The sequence below is a fragment of the Vipera ursinii genome (genome assembly GCF_947247035.1).
Source record: "Vipera ursinii genome assembly, chromosome: W".
NCBI classification, from domain to species: domain Eukaryota; kingdom Metazoa; phylum Chordata; class Lepidosauria; order Squamata; family Viperidae; genus Vipera; species Vipera ursinii.
Window position 1 is genome coordinate 25738310 of NC_139522.1, and position 13221 is coordinate 25751530.

A 13221-nucleotide genomic window follows, 5' to 3' on the forward strand; every position below is an offset into this window, starting at 1 on the left:
CGGGCCGGCCCGTTCGTCCTTGCTCGAGCCCCGTGCGCCCCAGGATCGAGCTCAGCCACCACTCCCCCCCCTGGGTCTGGCTACTAGCACCCTGGGACTCCACCGCAGGGTCAGTTGGTGGCACTTCCCGCACTTTAGGCCTTACAGCAGGCTGGACGTCCTCCACGTCCCTCTCCGCAGGGGTTGTCGCCTCCGCCCCAGCCACGCCAGCCTCCTCCGATGCAGTCTCCAAAGCGGCCCCTTGCACACCCTCTGCCATGGCGCACAAACGGAACACAGCAGAAAGGCAGTAAGGCCGCAATGCTAAGAAAACGCTGGCTTTCTGTCAAAACTCGTCCTGCAACAAGCAGGGCAGGTGCCGAACACAGGAACGAGAGACTTCTGCTGCAGTCTAGAAGCACTTTATTCTTCAGAGCAACAGCCGCAACAAGAAACAAAGCCAGCGTTGGCCGCTATCCGCAGCCAACGCTATTATATACACACCTGAAACCCCCACCCATACTCCACCCAAACACGCCCACGCCCTCCCATTCCCTATAACTTCCCCACCCCACCCCTACAAGTCCCTTTGCCCGTCGCCCAACCAGGTAAGCCTCCTCCCGTGCGTTGCCGTCACCGTGCTCCACCCCGTCACCACCTCCCTGCCGTGCCCAACTCTGAAACCCCCTGTGGTCATCCACACCCGCAGCTCCTAGCCACCCAGGCACCGCGGCGGGAAGGGGCTTGTCTCCCAACGAACCCGCCGTAGGTCCTGAACCCCCCCAGTCTGCCGTGAGTGGGCCCGAACCTCCGCCGGTCAGCTGTGCGGAAGAAGACGACCGGGGCGGCGGCGCGGCCTCCCGAGCTCTCCGGGTCGCCGACGCGCCGCCAGGCAAAGTCAGCTGTTGTGCGGCGGGGAAGGAGGACGGCTGAAGCGGCGGCGCAGCCTCCCGGGCCTTCTGGGCCGCCACCGCGCCGCCAGGCAAAGTCAGCTGTTGTGCGGCGGGGGAGGAGAACGGCTGAAGCGGCGGCGCGACCTCCCGAGCCTTCCGGGCCGCCGACGCGCCGCCAGGCGCAGTCAGCTGTTGTGCGGCGACGGACGAGGGCGGTCGAAGCGGCGGCGCGGCCCCTGGAGTCTCCCGGGCTGCTACAGAGCCGGCCCCAACCGGCACGATCCCAGGAGCCTCGCAGTCCGCCGGGGAGGCAGGCAGGTCGAGCGGGCGGCAGGCGGGGGTTGCCGGGGAGGTGGAGGGACCCCCCCCCTCGAGTGTCGGGCTCCCGAGGCCCGACACTTACTTTTTTCACCATTGAATTTCATTTTGTTAGATAGTGCCCAGTGTTCGAGTCTGTCCAGATCCTGGTATTGTACTAGACTCACTTTTCAAAATTTCCCAAGCTTCTTGAGTTGTTTTCCCCTTTAGGATTCTCATCCATGGAATTCTTCCCATGGTCTCTCTAAGTTTATTGAAATTAGCTCTTTTAAAGTCCAAGACTCTAGTTTGGCTGTGTTCTATTGCTTGTGCCTCCAGAATGTTGAATTCCAATATTGCATGATCACTTCCCCCCAAGGTTCCTGTGGTTTCGACACCTTCTATCATTTCATCTCTGTTTGTGAGAATTAAATCCAATATGGCTAATCCCCTAGTTCCCTTCTCTACTTTTTGGGAGAGAAAGTTGTCTGCTAGGTTTGACAGGAATCTGTTTGATCTTCCACTTGGTGCAGAGTTTGTCTCCCAGATGATATCAGGGTAATTAAAGTCCCCCATTACTATTGTGATGTGCTTCTTACATACCTTAGTTAGCTGAGTAGCAAAACGTTCATCTATTTCCTCTGCTTGGTTGGGCGACCTATAGTATACACCTATGGCAATGTCATTTTCCCCCCTTTTATATTGACCCAAATGCTTTCAAGTTTACAGTTTTCATCATTGTTGTGCTCTATTTCTGTAGAGATAAAGTTATTTCTTATATATAGAGCAACTCCTCCTCCTCTTTTGTTTAGTCTGTTTCTTTTAAATAGTTTAAATCCCTCTAGCTGTGTGTTCCATTTGTAGGTTTCGTCCCACCATGTTTCCGTAATGGCAACAATATCATATCTGCCCTCATTTACCTGAATTTCTAGTTCACCCTGCTTACTGTTCATACTCTGTGCATTGGTGTATAGACATTTGAGTCCTTTATGACTGACCCTGTGTTTACCTGCTGCATAACTTGTGTGGTGCCTGGCTTCCCCTATTTTCTTAGATTGCCGGGGACAGTGATGTTCTGTATCAATTAACTCACTATCCCCATTATTTAGTTTAAATGTTCCTCCAAAAAAGCTGTGATTTTATTGCCAAGTAACTCAGTCCCTTTCTTGGATGGATGCAGACCATCTCTTTTATACATTTTTTTCATTGGACCAGCTACAGACATCATGACTAATATAACCAAAGCCTTCTCCTTTACACCACTCCTTTAGCCACATATTAAATTCTGCTATACACTGGCCTTTTCCATTTTGCTCCTTATACACTGGTAAAACCTCTGAAAAAGTAAGCCTACAGCCTATTCTGCTAAGTTCCTGCCCCAAGCTCTGGAAATCATTCTGCACAGAGAGTACATCTTTTTGGGACAGATCATTAGTGCCAAGATGTACAATAGCCTCCACATCACAGTCCTTGCTGGCATTCTTGATTATTTTAGAAATACGCTTCTTGTCCCTACTGGCAGTAGCACCTGGAAGACACCTGACCTCTTTCAAAACCTCTGTGTCCTTTCCTAAATTTACATCCCTTATAATTGAGTCACCAACCAGAGGGTGGCTTCTCTTTTTGGGTACCTTTCTTTTCTTGCATGACTGATGTGTAATACCTGATTCACACTTCTCCCTGTCAGAAACAAGTTCATCTCGGACCATGGTCCCCTGCTTATTTGAGTTATCACAATTACCTTGACCTGTTTCCTTAATGTCCTTATTAAGGTCAGAAAGAGCACTGTATCTGTTGTGCAGGGACACAGCGAAAGCTTTGAATTTATGGTTCACAGATCTCACCCTGCCAGATCCCACGGTTGTCCACACTGCCCTTCTCCTGCAGGATCTTTGTGGTAGAGGGGGCTGATAGCATGGAGGCTCAATAGGGTAGAAGGGCTGAACTGGACACCTAATTTCGGCCTGAAGAGCACAGATTACAGAGCCTAGATAAATAATCTGTCCTTGTAGACTAGTGATTTGTTTACAGATAGGACAGTTTCCAAGTTTGAAAAGGGTACTGCGAAAGACAGCTGCAAAACAGGTGTTGCACTGAACTAAGCCAGACATACTGAGTTACAACGAATCTCAGATGCACTTGCCCTGAATGTACCACTGCTGTTTTTGATATTTAGTTATATAATTCGCGTGCCGTTAGGTGCGTGGGCCGCTCCTTTTTTGGTGCAGCCCTTGCAAAACTTACAGCATGGAGCACTTCCCAGCAGCTCTGAAAGTTGAAATTCTGCTGAAAAGGGATGGAGATCCAACGAGGACCCCAAATACAGTTCAAATACAATGCAAACCAATCAGGGCTCTAGCTCCTTTTTTGGTGCAGCCCTTGCAAAACTTACAGCATGGAGCACTTCCCAGCAGCTCTGAAAGTTGAAATTCTGCTGAAAAGGGATGGAGATCCAATGAGGACCCCAAATACAGTTCAAATACAATGCAAACCAATCAGGGCTCTAGCTCCTTTTTTGGTGCAGCCCTTGCAAAACTTACAGCACGGAGCACTTCCCAGCAGCTCTGAAAGTTGAAATTCTGCTGAAAAGGGATGGAGATCCAATGAGGACCCCAAAGGAAAGCCCTTCCGTTTGATCCGGGGAAGCCCTCCAAACCAGCGGGGGAAAGACCGGCCATAGCAATATGGCCTGTCACTAAGCTGCTGACAGCCAAAGTCAAAATCACCACCAAGCACCTTTAAAGAAATGCGGTTGAAACTGGGTGAGATCTGACCCTCTCTTTAAGACTTTAAGTATATTTCCTGTAAAAGCTGCCCAAAGTATTTTTCCCCGTGAGGAGAGAGGGAAGGGTATTTCTACCCCTGCCTCTAAGAAAAGTGGTGACTAACTACCCAGGGCAAACAGAGCAACTATAAGAAAAATTTTAATCTAATTGGATGTATATGCTTTTGAAACTTGGGGACTAAAAGTGTTCCTTTTCTTACTGGAGACCTTTGTTTTTATTTTAAAAAAAGTAAGAGTTGAAAAACTATCATAAAAATTTTGGAGTTAAAAAGCTTTAAACGGCGTTCGTGACATCTTGTGGTCGAGTATGGTATTACAATTTGTTATTGCCTAAGACAGGGCTTTTCAACGTTTTCACCCACTGTGCCACTTTTAGGATATGGCAACATCCGAGTACCACCAGTCGCCTAGTAAGGTGTCAAAAACTTGATGACCAAAAATGCCCTGGGAAGCCCTGTAAGCTGCAGGCAAGCAGATGGTGGGAGGGAGCAGCTGGGTGTCTTCAGTGGGTGTGTGGCAGGCAGAGGGAGGCAGCAGGGGAGTCTTGTACCACCTGGTCATGGTGCAAGATACAGGAGAGTTGGTGGCTGGACTCACAGCAGCACGGTCTTCAGAGTGCCCCCATCAGCCCTGGTATAACTCTCCCATGGCTGTGTGGGCAGATCTGTGAAGGGAGCTGGTGGCCGAATCCGCCATCCCAGGGTCGATGCACAGAGCCTACCACCGGCATCCAGAGCTGCCGCCATTCAAACCATACAATACAGGCAGCAAACAGGGAGCAGGCAGAGCAACGCAGTGACACAGGACCCAAGCGGCAGGCAGAGGAAGAGGAGGTGGCCACCAATGGGCAGATAATCTGCGGGGCAGGTCTGGTAGGGAAGAAAGCCCCTACAGTGGTGGATGATGCTGTTGTGCAGCTCTGGAGGCCTTTTGCCGTCATTCCCCCCCTGGCTCCAAAACACTGTAGGGGGACCGGGTAAGGTGACCAAGCCTCCCCCGCCCATGTTCTGTAGCGTGGCAGTCCGGCTTGGAAGGGGAGTGAAAGGGAAGAGGCGGGCCGGCAGCCATGTCATTGAACGGGTGGTGGTTAGGGTCACCGAGCGGGGAGTGGCCTGGCTGTGGGGGCCCTGAGATAAGTGGGTGCAGAGCTTGTGGGGCAGCTCCACCTCCTTACCTACTTTGCTTCAACTCGTGGCGGCGGCATCAGTGCACTTCGCTTATATTAGGTGCAAACATAAAACTCATCCTAGGGCTTATTTTCTGGTTGGGTCCTATTTTCGGGGAAACATGATAGATGGCCCCTCTTTCAAACCAGCTGTTCTCTCTGTCCAAAATGTGGACTTTGCTGTCTTCAAAAGAGTGACCTTTGTCTTTTAAATGCAAATGGACTGCTGAATCTTTTCCTGATGGGTTTGTTCTATGTTGTGCCATGTGTTTATAAAGTGGTTGTTTTGTTTCCCCAATGTACGGATCTGCACATGGCTTACTGCATTGTACTGCATATACCACATAGCTTAGTTTGTGTCTGGGTGTTTTATCATTGGGGTGGACAAGCTTCTACCTTAGTGCAGGGCTTTTTTTCTAAAAAAAAAAAAGGTGCCGGAACTCTCATCTTGTTAATCTTTTATTTATATAATTTTATTTATATATTTATATAATTAAACAATTATATAAACAATTCTTAACATACATTTAATTTATTATATTTAAGGCAAATGTTCATAGAAAATTCCAAACTTTTGTCCAATTCTCGTCTGGCAAATCTTCTTGACTCCTTTCCTTGCTCTTAGTATCTATGGCCAAATGTCCTCTGAGTAACCACAGATCAACGTACTTTGAAGGATCGAAAAGTCTCAGAGGTGGTCCGACAAGTTTGATGAACAAAAGTGCTGAAACTGTCTTAGTCTTTAACGAAGCTCTTGTTGGGGTGGCAATTAGATTCATCTGTGAAAACCCACGTTCACATCTAGGAATGGTATTCAGATGCAACAGTTTTTCTGGATATGTCTTTTCGAGAATGTATTCACGGAATCCACAAATCATTTCTCTTTCATTTAGTTGCAGTCTGATTGATAAGTTTCTAATTTCCACTTCTCCAAATGTCAGTTGAGTATTAACATCTTCAGGCCAATGTTTTTGATCAAGTACGTGAGACCAATACGCCAACTCATCGTCTTTGCTATCAAGTAATCTTTTTTCAATTGACTCTTTCAATTTTGTATAAAATATACTTGGGTCAATGGGAGGATCCTTTTTTGAATCTCTTGTGAAGTAAAACTCCACGAAAGCGAAGATCACTTACAGCAACAACAGCACATTTATAATAGGGCCCAAAGTTCTGTCTTCTTTCTTCAAAAACTTGTACCAGTATTTTTATTTTCTTATTTGCCTTATACAAGTCGATGTTGCAGTCCTGTAGATCCAAACTTAAGTCTGACAATTCTTGGAAACCGTCACACATCAATCCTAGGTCCAATAAAAATTCTGTAGATGTTATTTTTCTTTTCAAGCCATCATAAGTGCATTTATCATTTTTATCTCTTGTAGGATCATGCATTGCTTGTTCAAAATGATACACAAGGGATTCAAAATTATTCCATAAAGCCAAAACTGTACGCAAACTAGATGACACCCATTGGGTACTTAAAATTCTTCCAATTTTCAGCAGCTCAGTCCCCAGTAATTCTGCACATGACTCTCTGCTATTCTTTGGTGAAGCATGGTATATGACATACAGTTTATCAATAAATGATTGGAATCTATTTATTCCTGAAGTTTCCTTGGCAGCATCACCTACTGATAATTCTAGTCTGTGATTAGCACAATGCCAAACTATAATAGAAGGAAAACATTCTGACAGCAATTTTTTCACTCCACTTTTACATCCCATCATCACAGCAGCGCCATCACATGCCAGAGAAATCAAATATTTTTTTCAAATAATCTTCTGTCATCCCATAAGAGTAAAGACATTGGAGTAAGGAATCAAATATTCCTTCTGCTGTTACTTTTTCAAGTTCTACCAAGTCCAAAACCAAATTTACTAGTGAATTTATTCCCATACCTTCGATACAGCATCGAACAAATACTATGAGGGTAGTTTTTTTGCTTATTGTGGTTGATTCATCAATTATCAATGAAATTTTATTATTGGATCAAACAATTTCTTTAACCACAGTTTTCCTCATTTCTTCACTTATATGATTAACAATATATAATCTTAAAGGGCTTGCTATTGTGATAGAAGCTTGCTACCACTGCTCCAGGGTTTGGCTAACTTAAATATGCATAGCATAATTAGATTTATTATTGCTGCTATAGCTATGGATTATGGATTCACATTTCCCATGGATTGTCTTCTGTCCATGGGAGGGAAGCTTGGTAGATTCTAAATTTCATAATTTTAGTTATTCTTTTGTGGCAGGGTATATATGAGAACAAGCTGCAAAGGTCTTTAAAAACATGTTTCTCACATATTTTTATTTTTGAATCATAAATATTAAATCTTTTTTCTTTCCAATGATCCAAACTAATGCTTTAGAAATATAATTTCCAGTTTTAGCTACAGTAAACAAGCAAATTACACTAAAGCTAAATTTAACGTTACTTGTTAAAGATATTTACTACATTTCAGAATTAGTATTCTTTCAGTCACAATCTTTTCCTATTCAATTTGGCTGATTTTAAAATGTGATGTAAAATCATAAGCACATAAAAAGAAAACAGCAGAAACAGCTGCAAATTAACTCAACAGTTCTATGCTTAGCAACATTTCCATTTAATCAAAGTCCTTGCTCTTTCCAAATCTATTTCAGGGTTTACTTTCTATATACACAAACAATGGGAAATGAGTTTCTGGGCTGGTTCAAATTTTTTACACATTCCAAAAATTTCGGTAATGTATCTGTTCCATATAAATATAAAAGCATGATATACTCTGTATTTGTACAATGGCCGATTATCTCAGTGTGCAGAAACGTGGATAACTACAAACAGAAGTTGCAAGCCCTCTCCTTGACTTCAGAGTCATCCTGGTGAGATAGTCAGCATATAAATTTAATAAATAACTTTTTTTTCAAATGCCCCTATTAGGAATTGAATTTGAATGAAGTTTCAGAAAAGCAAATGTTCTGTGCTGGTGGTACTAAGCTCCCAAAGATCTAGCATGGGATAAATGAATTCTTCCTAATAAAAATAACTTCCTGCCTTTTTCTAATCATCATTTCTTCCCTACAGCAATTTGAAAAGTAAAACAAAGTGAAACAAACCACTACTCCCTCCATGCAGGGAAAATTTCCTTGAGTCATACTTGGATATCCTATCTGCAAATAATATCTTACTTACCTAGTTGAGATGGTGTACTTGAGGAGCAGAGAGGAGTGCAAACTTCCTGCCTTCACTGCAACTTGCCTGTGCAACGTTTGCCTGCCGGGTCTCTTGGCAAGCTCAGCAGCAATTCCTATTGGCTTCCAAAAGCCAATAGCATAGCTGACTCAGGAATTCTGGGAGTTGAAGTCCATGAGTCATAAAAGAGCAAAGCCTGCAATAGGTTTAAGCCAATAGCAGCACAGCTTGTGCCAAAGCTTTTTTTTTTTTCCAAAAAAAAAGGTGCCGGAACGCCATTCTGAGTGTTCTATGAGAAAAAAAGCCCTGCCTTAGTGTATTCTTGGGTTTAAAGTGTGCACATATGTTGGGTCAAGATCAAAACACAGGAATTGGAAGCGTTCACCAAACATATCAACTCAATGGACCCATATATCAAATTCACATGGGAAGATGTTAAGGAAAATAGCCTTCCTGGACTGTGCAATACACATTAAGGAAGACAGAAGCCTTAATATCAATAGTTTACAGAAAACCCTCACACAGAGATCAATATTTACATTTTGATTCTCACCACCCACTGGAGCACAAAATGGGAGTTATCAGAACCCTACACCACTGACCTGAAGGCCTGCCTACCAGCAGAGATGGGAAGGAAAAAGAACTAAAATATATCAAGGAAGCCCTCAGAACGTGTAGCTATCCCAAATGGGCATTCATCAAATCCCCAAAAAGACCCAGCAGGAGCTCCACCATAACAGAAGAGAACAATAAACAAAGCAATGTTGTCATTCCATACGTTGCAGGAATATCTGAAAAGCTCAGGAGGATCTTCGGCCAACACAACATATGTGCACACTTAACCCAAGAATATACTAAGACAGAAGTTTGTCCACCCCAAGGATAAAACACCCAGACACAAACTAAGCAACGTGGTATATGCAGTACAATGCAGTGAGACATGTGCAGATCTGTGCCTCCATAGAGGGATCTTCCTTCAGAAGTGTAGGTTGTTCTCTAAATGTTCAGAGTGGTAACAATGGATTTTAAAATATTTGATAACTGGATAAGGCTGGTTGAAATTAGGCAGGAACTCAAGCTGGAATTGCATTCTTGTTCTTCTGCCTACTTTCTTAAAATATAAATTATGTTTCTTAATTTGGATCATTTTTATTTGCTCAGTTTATAACAGTCCTACTGTGTTCACTAAGCAGCAAACTACAGAGAAAAAGGTGAGATAGGTTATGAACAGTAAATCAGATATACTGAAGAGTGTATAATGTAGAGCAATGTAATAAAATATAATGTAACAATTCATAGAGTATAAAATGAAAACAATATAATGCAAGGTTTTGAAGAGTGAACAGAAGTTTTTTTGTAGTTCTGTTGAATTTTTGATACATAGTTAAGACAATAAAAAGAGTTGCTACAAAAACTGTAGCAAAAAACTCTGGTTTAAGCCTGCTACCAAATGATAGAATTGAAACACACAAACACACACACACACACACACACACTCTTACTTGACTCCCAGAACAGTGAATGTTTTGTCTTTTATAGTTTCTTGATGTATTGGCCAGAGATTCTTTTAATTTTTATCCAAAGATACTTTGCTCCTATGTGTTTTATATTTCCAAGTCTTCCTTTTTCTCAAAAGTTGTAGGTTGACTCATTTTTTGTCAGGATGAGTGCCAGAAAAATCCAGAGGAGATGCTACAGCAAAATCAGCGGGCTCTGAACTGTGCCAAGTGAGAATTAGCAGCAGAAGCTGGAGACCCAGGAGGAAAAAATCATTACTGACATCAAGAAAATGGCCAAGCAAGGGCAGATGGTGAGTTTTGGAAGAAAGGACAAATACAGTTTTTGAAAGCCACCAGGACAAAATCTATATATCTGCCTCTAACCAGGTTCTTCTACCTTAGGATGCTGTGAAAAACTTGGCTAAAGATCTGGTGCGAACAAGGTGGTATGTCAAGAAATTCATCATGATGCAGGCTAACATCCAGGCAGCATCCCCTAAGTTACAGACACTTAAGTCTAACAACTCCATGGCTCAGGCAATGAAAGGTGTCACCAAAGCCATGGCTACCATGAACAGACAGGTGGGTAAGCTCCATGCCAGTTCAGCTGCAGAAGTCTTTTAAACTGCTCCATTTGAGTCTACACCATACTGGCCAAACATCTGCATTGCATTCAGAAGGTCACACTTTCAATCCCTGATAGCAGCGATTTGCCTAAAATCCTGGAGACCCAATGCCAGGTACAGTAGATTAGGCATCTGGAACTAGGAGTCCAAATAATTTGACTTGGCAAAAGGCAGCTTTCTAAATGCTCTTTCTTGTAATAGTATGTGTGCATTGCTGTTTTGATATTACACATAGTCTTTGTTTAGAGACTGCCTTGTTTAGCGACCATTTGCATTTAAGACTGATGAAGTAACTTTGCCATCAGTCCTTGCATTTACAACCTTTGCAGGTCTGTAAAGCAAAGGAAAGCAAAAGTGAGATCATAAACATAGTTTTGGTTTTATTAGTGACCACTTCACTGAACAACTGAGTTGTCAGTCCCAATTGTGGTTTCTAGATGAGTACTACCTGTAAAACTGTTTTTCAGAATAGGATGAAATTGGAATTGCTTAAAGAGATTTAAACAATGGTGATAGGTTATGAGTGGCTAGGTGGAAAATGTAGTATTTTAAATTGACTAGTGCAGAGAATGTGCCATTTAAAGTATTATAACAGTTTACAGATACTGTCAGGGCCCCAAATCCCTATTGTTTTGCTTGCATATATCCTTTTGTGCTTTTGTTTTGGGGCCTGCCATTTTGCTGGGGGCAGGGGGGATATTTGCTTGTGCTTGGGATAACTTTCACTTTCTATTTTTCCTCTCCTGCCTCTATTCACTTGAGAAAGGAATGTGTCTCCCTTATCAGGGAGACGGTTACAGAGAAACAAAACTGGAGAATGCAGCCAACCATGCCAATTACCCGCACATCGTTGCCACCTGTGGATTGGCTGGAATTCAAATGGAGACTATGACTCTGGTGGGAGGAGGAATATTGATGGTTTAACTATACCGTTTCAGTGGGATTGTCCCCAGATCTCGCCTTGACTTCCCTACTGTCACTAACCCCTAATAAAAGTTTCCTTTTGAGACAATGCCTGCTTCAAGAGTTCTGCTTCCTTGGGTGGTTAGCTGAGGTGGGTCCTTACAGATACTTTTTTCAGTTCAGCAGCTGACTTGTTTTTTCTTACAGGATTCTCCAGACTGGATGTAAGGTGTCCTGAGCTATTCTCACTATCACTTCTTCAATTAATACTTTTTTAAAAAAAAATTAACATTCAATCTCTTAGTAACAGTAATCTGTTACTCTAGTGATGTTATTCTACCCACTGTTACTCATGCCCTGGTCACCTCCAGAATGGATTTGTTGTGGCCCTGACCCCCAAGCCTGTCCTACCCGAGGAAGAGGACTCTGAGGATGATGGGGAGGAACTGGCAAGGCCTCCCTCTCCGGGACCCTCCCCTCTGGCAAGGCCTCCATCTCCATCTCCAGCAGCCTGTGATTAGCCAGGCTGGGAGTGAGCCAGAGCAGCTGCAGCAGATGGAGAGCAGCAGAGATGAATCATGGCTAGATCCCTGAGAATGGCGCAGAGCCAAGCGTTTACAGCAGCGTAGGAAGAGTAGGAGGGTCAGGGATTAGCTGAGTCACTGAGCCACACCCCACAAGGTACAAAAGGGGGTGTGGCTGCTGTCAGGACTTTGTGACGAACAATAATTTAAATCAACTTCTGGTCACATCTTCGGAAGTCTGTCGGATTTATTATCTGTTTGAAACCCTGGCCTGAATTCTTGACAACACTTCTGTACTTCTGTTTCTGGACTGTTTGCTTGTACTCATTTTGAGTAATTTTTTGGAAGTTATCTCATTCCAGCGGACGCTTGAGGTAACGAGCCTATTTTGGCTGACTGTTTGTATTTTGCTGCCAAGGCCTTACCAGAAGGCAATTACTAAAGCCTGAGGAATTAACCCTTGCTAGTCGTGCCTGCTTGTCTGTCTGTTTGTACCCGGGGGGGGGGGGGAAACAGAACAGGATTTCTGTAATGCACTCTACATGAAGAGCATCTGGAAGCTTCATTAGGTGCAGAATGCAGCTGTCTGAACACTTACGTGGGCCTCTAGGATGGCTCACATAACAGAGGTGTAATCTGTCTGGTTCTGGGTGCAATTCAGGGTGCTGTTTTTGACCTTTAAAGGCCTACATGGCATGGAATCAGGTTGAGTGGCTGTTTCTTCCCAGTTTCATCTACTCATCCCATCAGGTCCAGCAGAAGAGGTATGCTCTTTGTCTCATCTGCTAAGGAGGTCCATCTGGCGTGACCCAGGAGACATGCCTTTTGGTGCAGCTCCCAACCTCTGTAACATCATTCCCCATGAGGTGAGGTTAGCCTCATCTCTGTTAGCCTTCCAGAAAATGTTGAAAAGGTGCTTCTTCCATCAAACCTGGAGGTCCCATAGTGAGCCTGCAAAGTGATGAATGAGGCTAAATGATGGTTGTCCTCCTGCTATCTTGGAGGTCTTTTATGTTTTATTTTTGTTATTTATATCTTTTTAAAAAAATTGCAATACTGTTTTAATTGTTCGGCTTGTAAGCTGTCCAGAGTCACTTTTTGTGAGATTAGCAGTGATATAAATTTGCTAAATAAATAAAATATTCCCTTTCATTCCTTTCAAAAAGGTGAAAGGCAAGTGATGGTTTATTCCTTTTTCTGAGATTTTGTAACAGTGTGCCTTCTTGCCTTCTTTTAGCTCAAGTTGCCTCAGATCCAGAAGATCATGATGGAGTTTGAAAAGCAGTCAGAGATAATAGAAATGAAGGAAGAGATTATGAGTGATGGTATTGTTGATGCAATGGAAGATGTAGAGGATGAGGAGGAAAGGTA

General features: G+C 43.6%; 1 pseudogene across 1 annotated transcript in view; it reads left to right on the forward strand.

Annotated features, from left to right (window-relative positions):
- The first annotated feature begins 257 nt into the window (after window positions 1-257).
- LOC310648220 (charged multivesicular body protein 2a-like) overlaps window positions 258-13221 on the forward strand; it is a 55859-nt pseudogene continuing 42895 nt past the window's right edge. The window contains exons 1-6 of the transcript in view: window positions 258-289; window positions 872-1169; window positions 4617-4826; window positions 9961-10108; window positions 10200-10379; window positions 13088-13218. The product of the transcript in view is annotated as a charged multivesicular body protein 2a-like (transcript). The remainder of the gene's footprint in view (window positions 290-871; window positions 1170-4616; window positions 4827-9960; window positions 10109-10199; window positions 10380-13087; window positions 13219-13221) is intronic.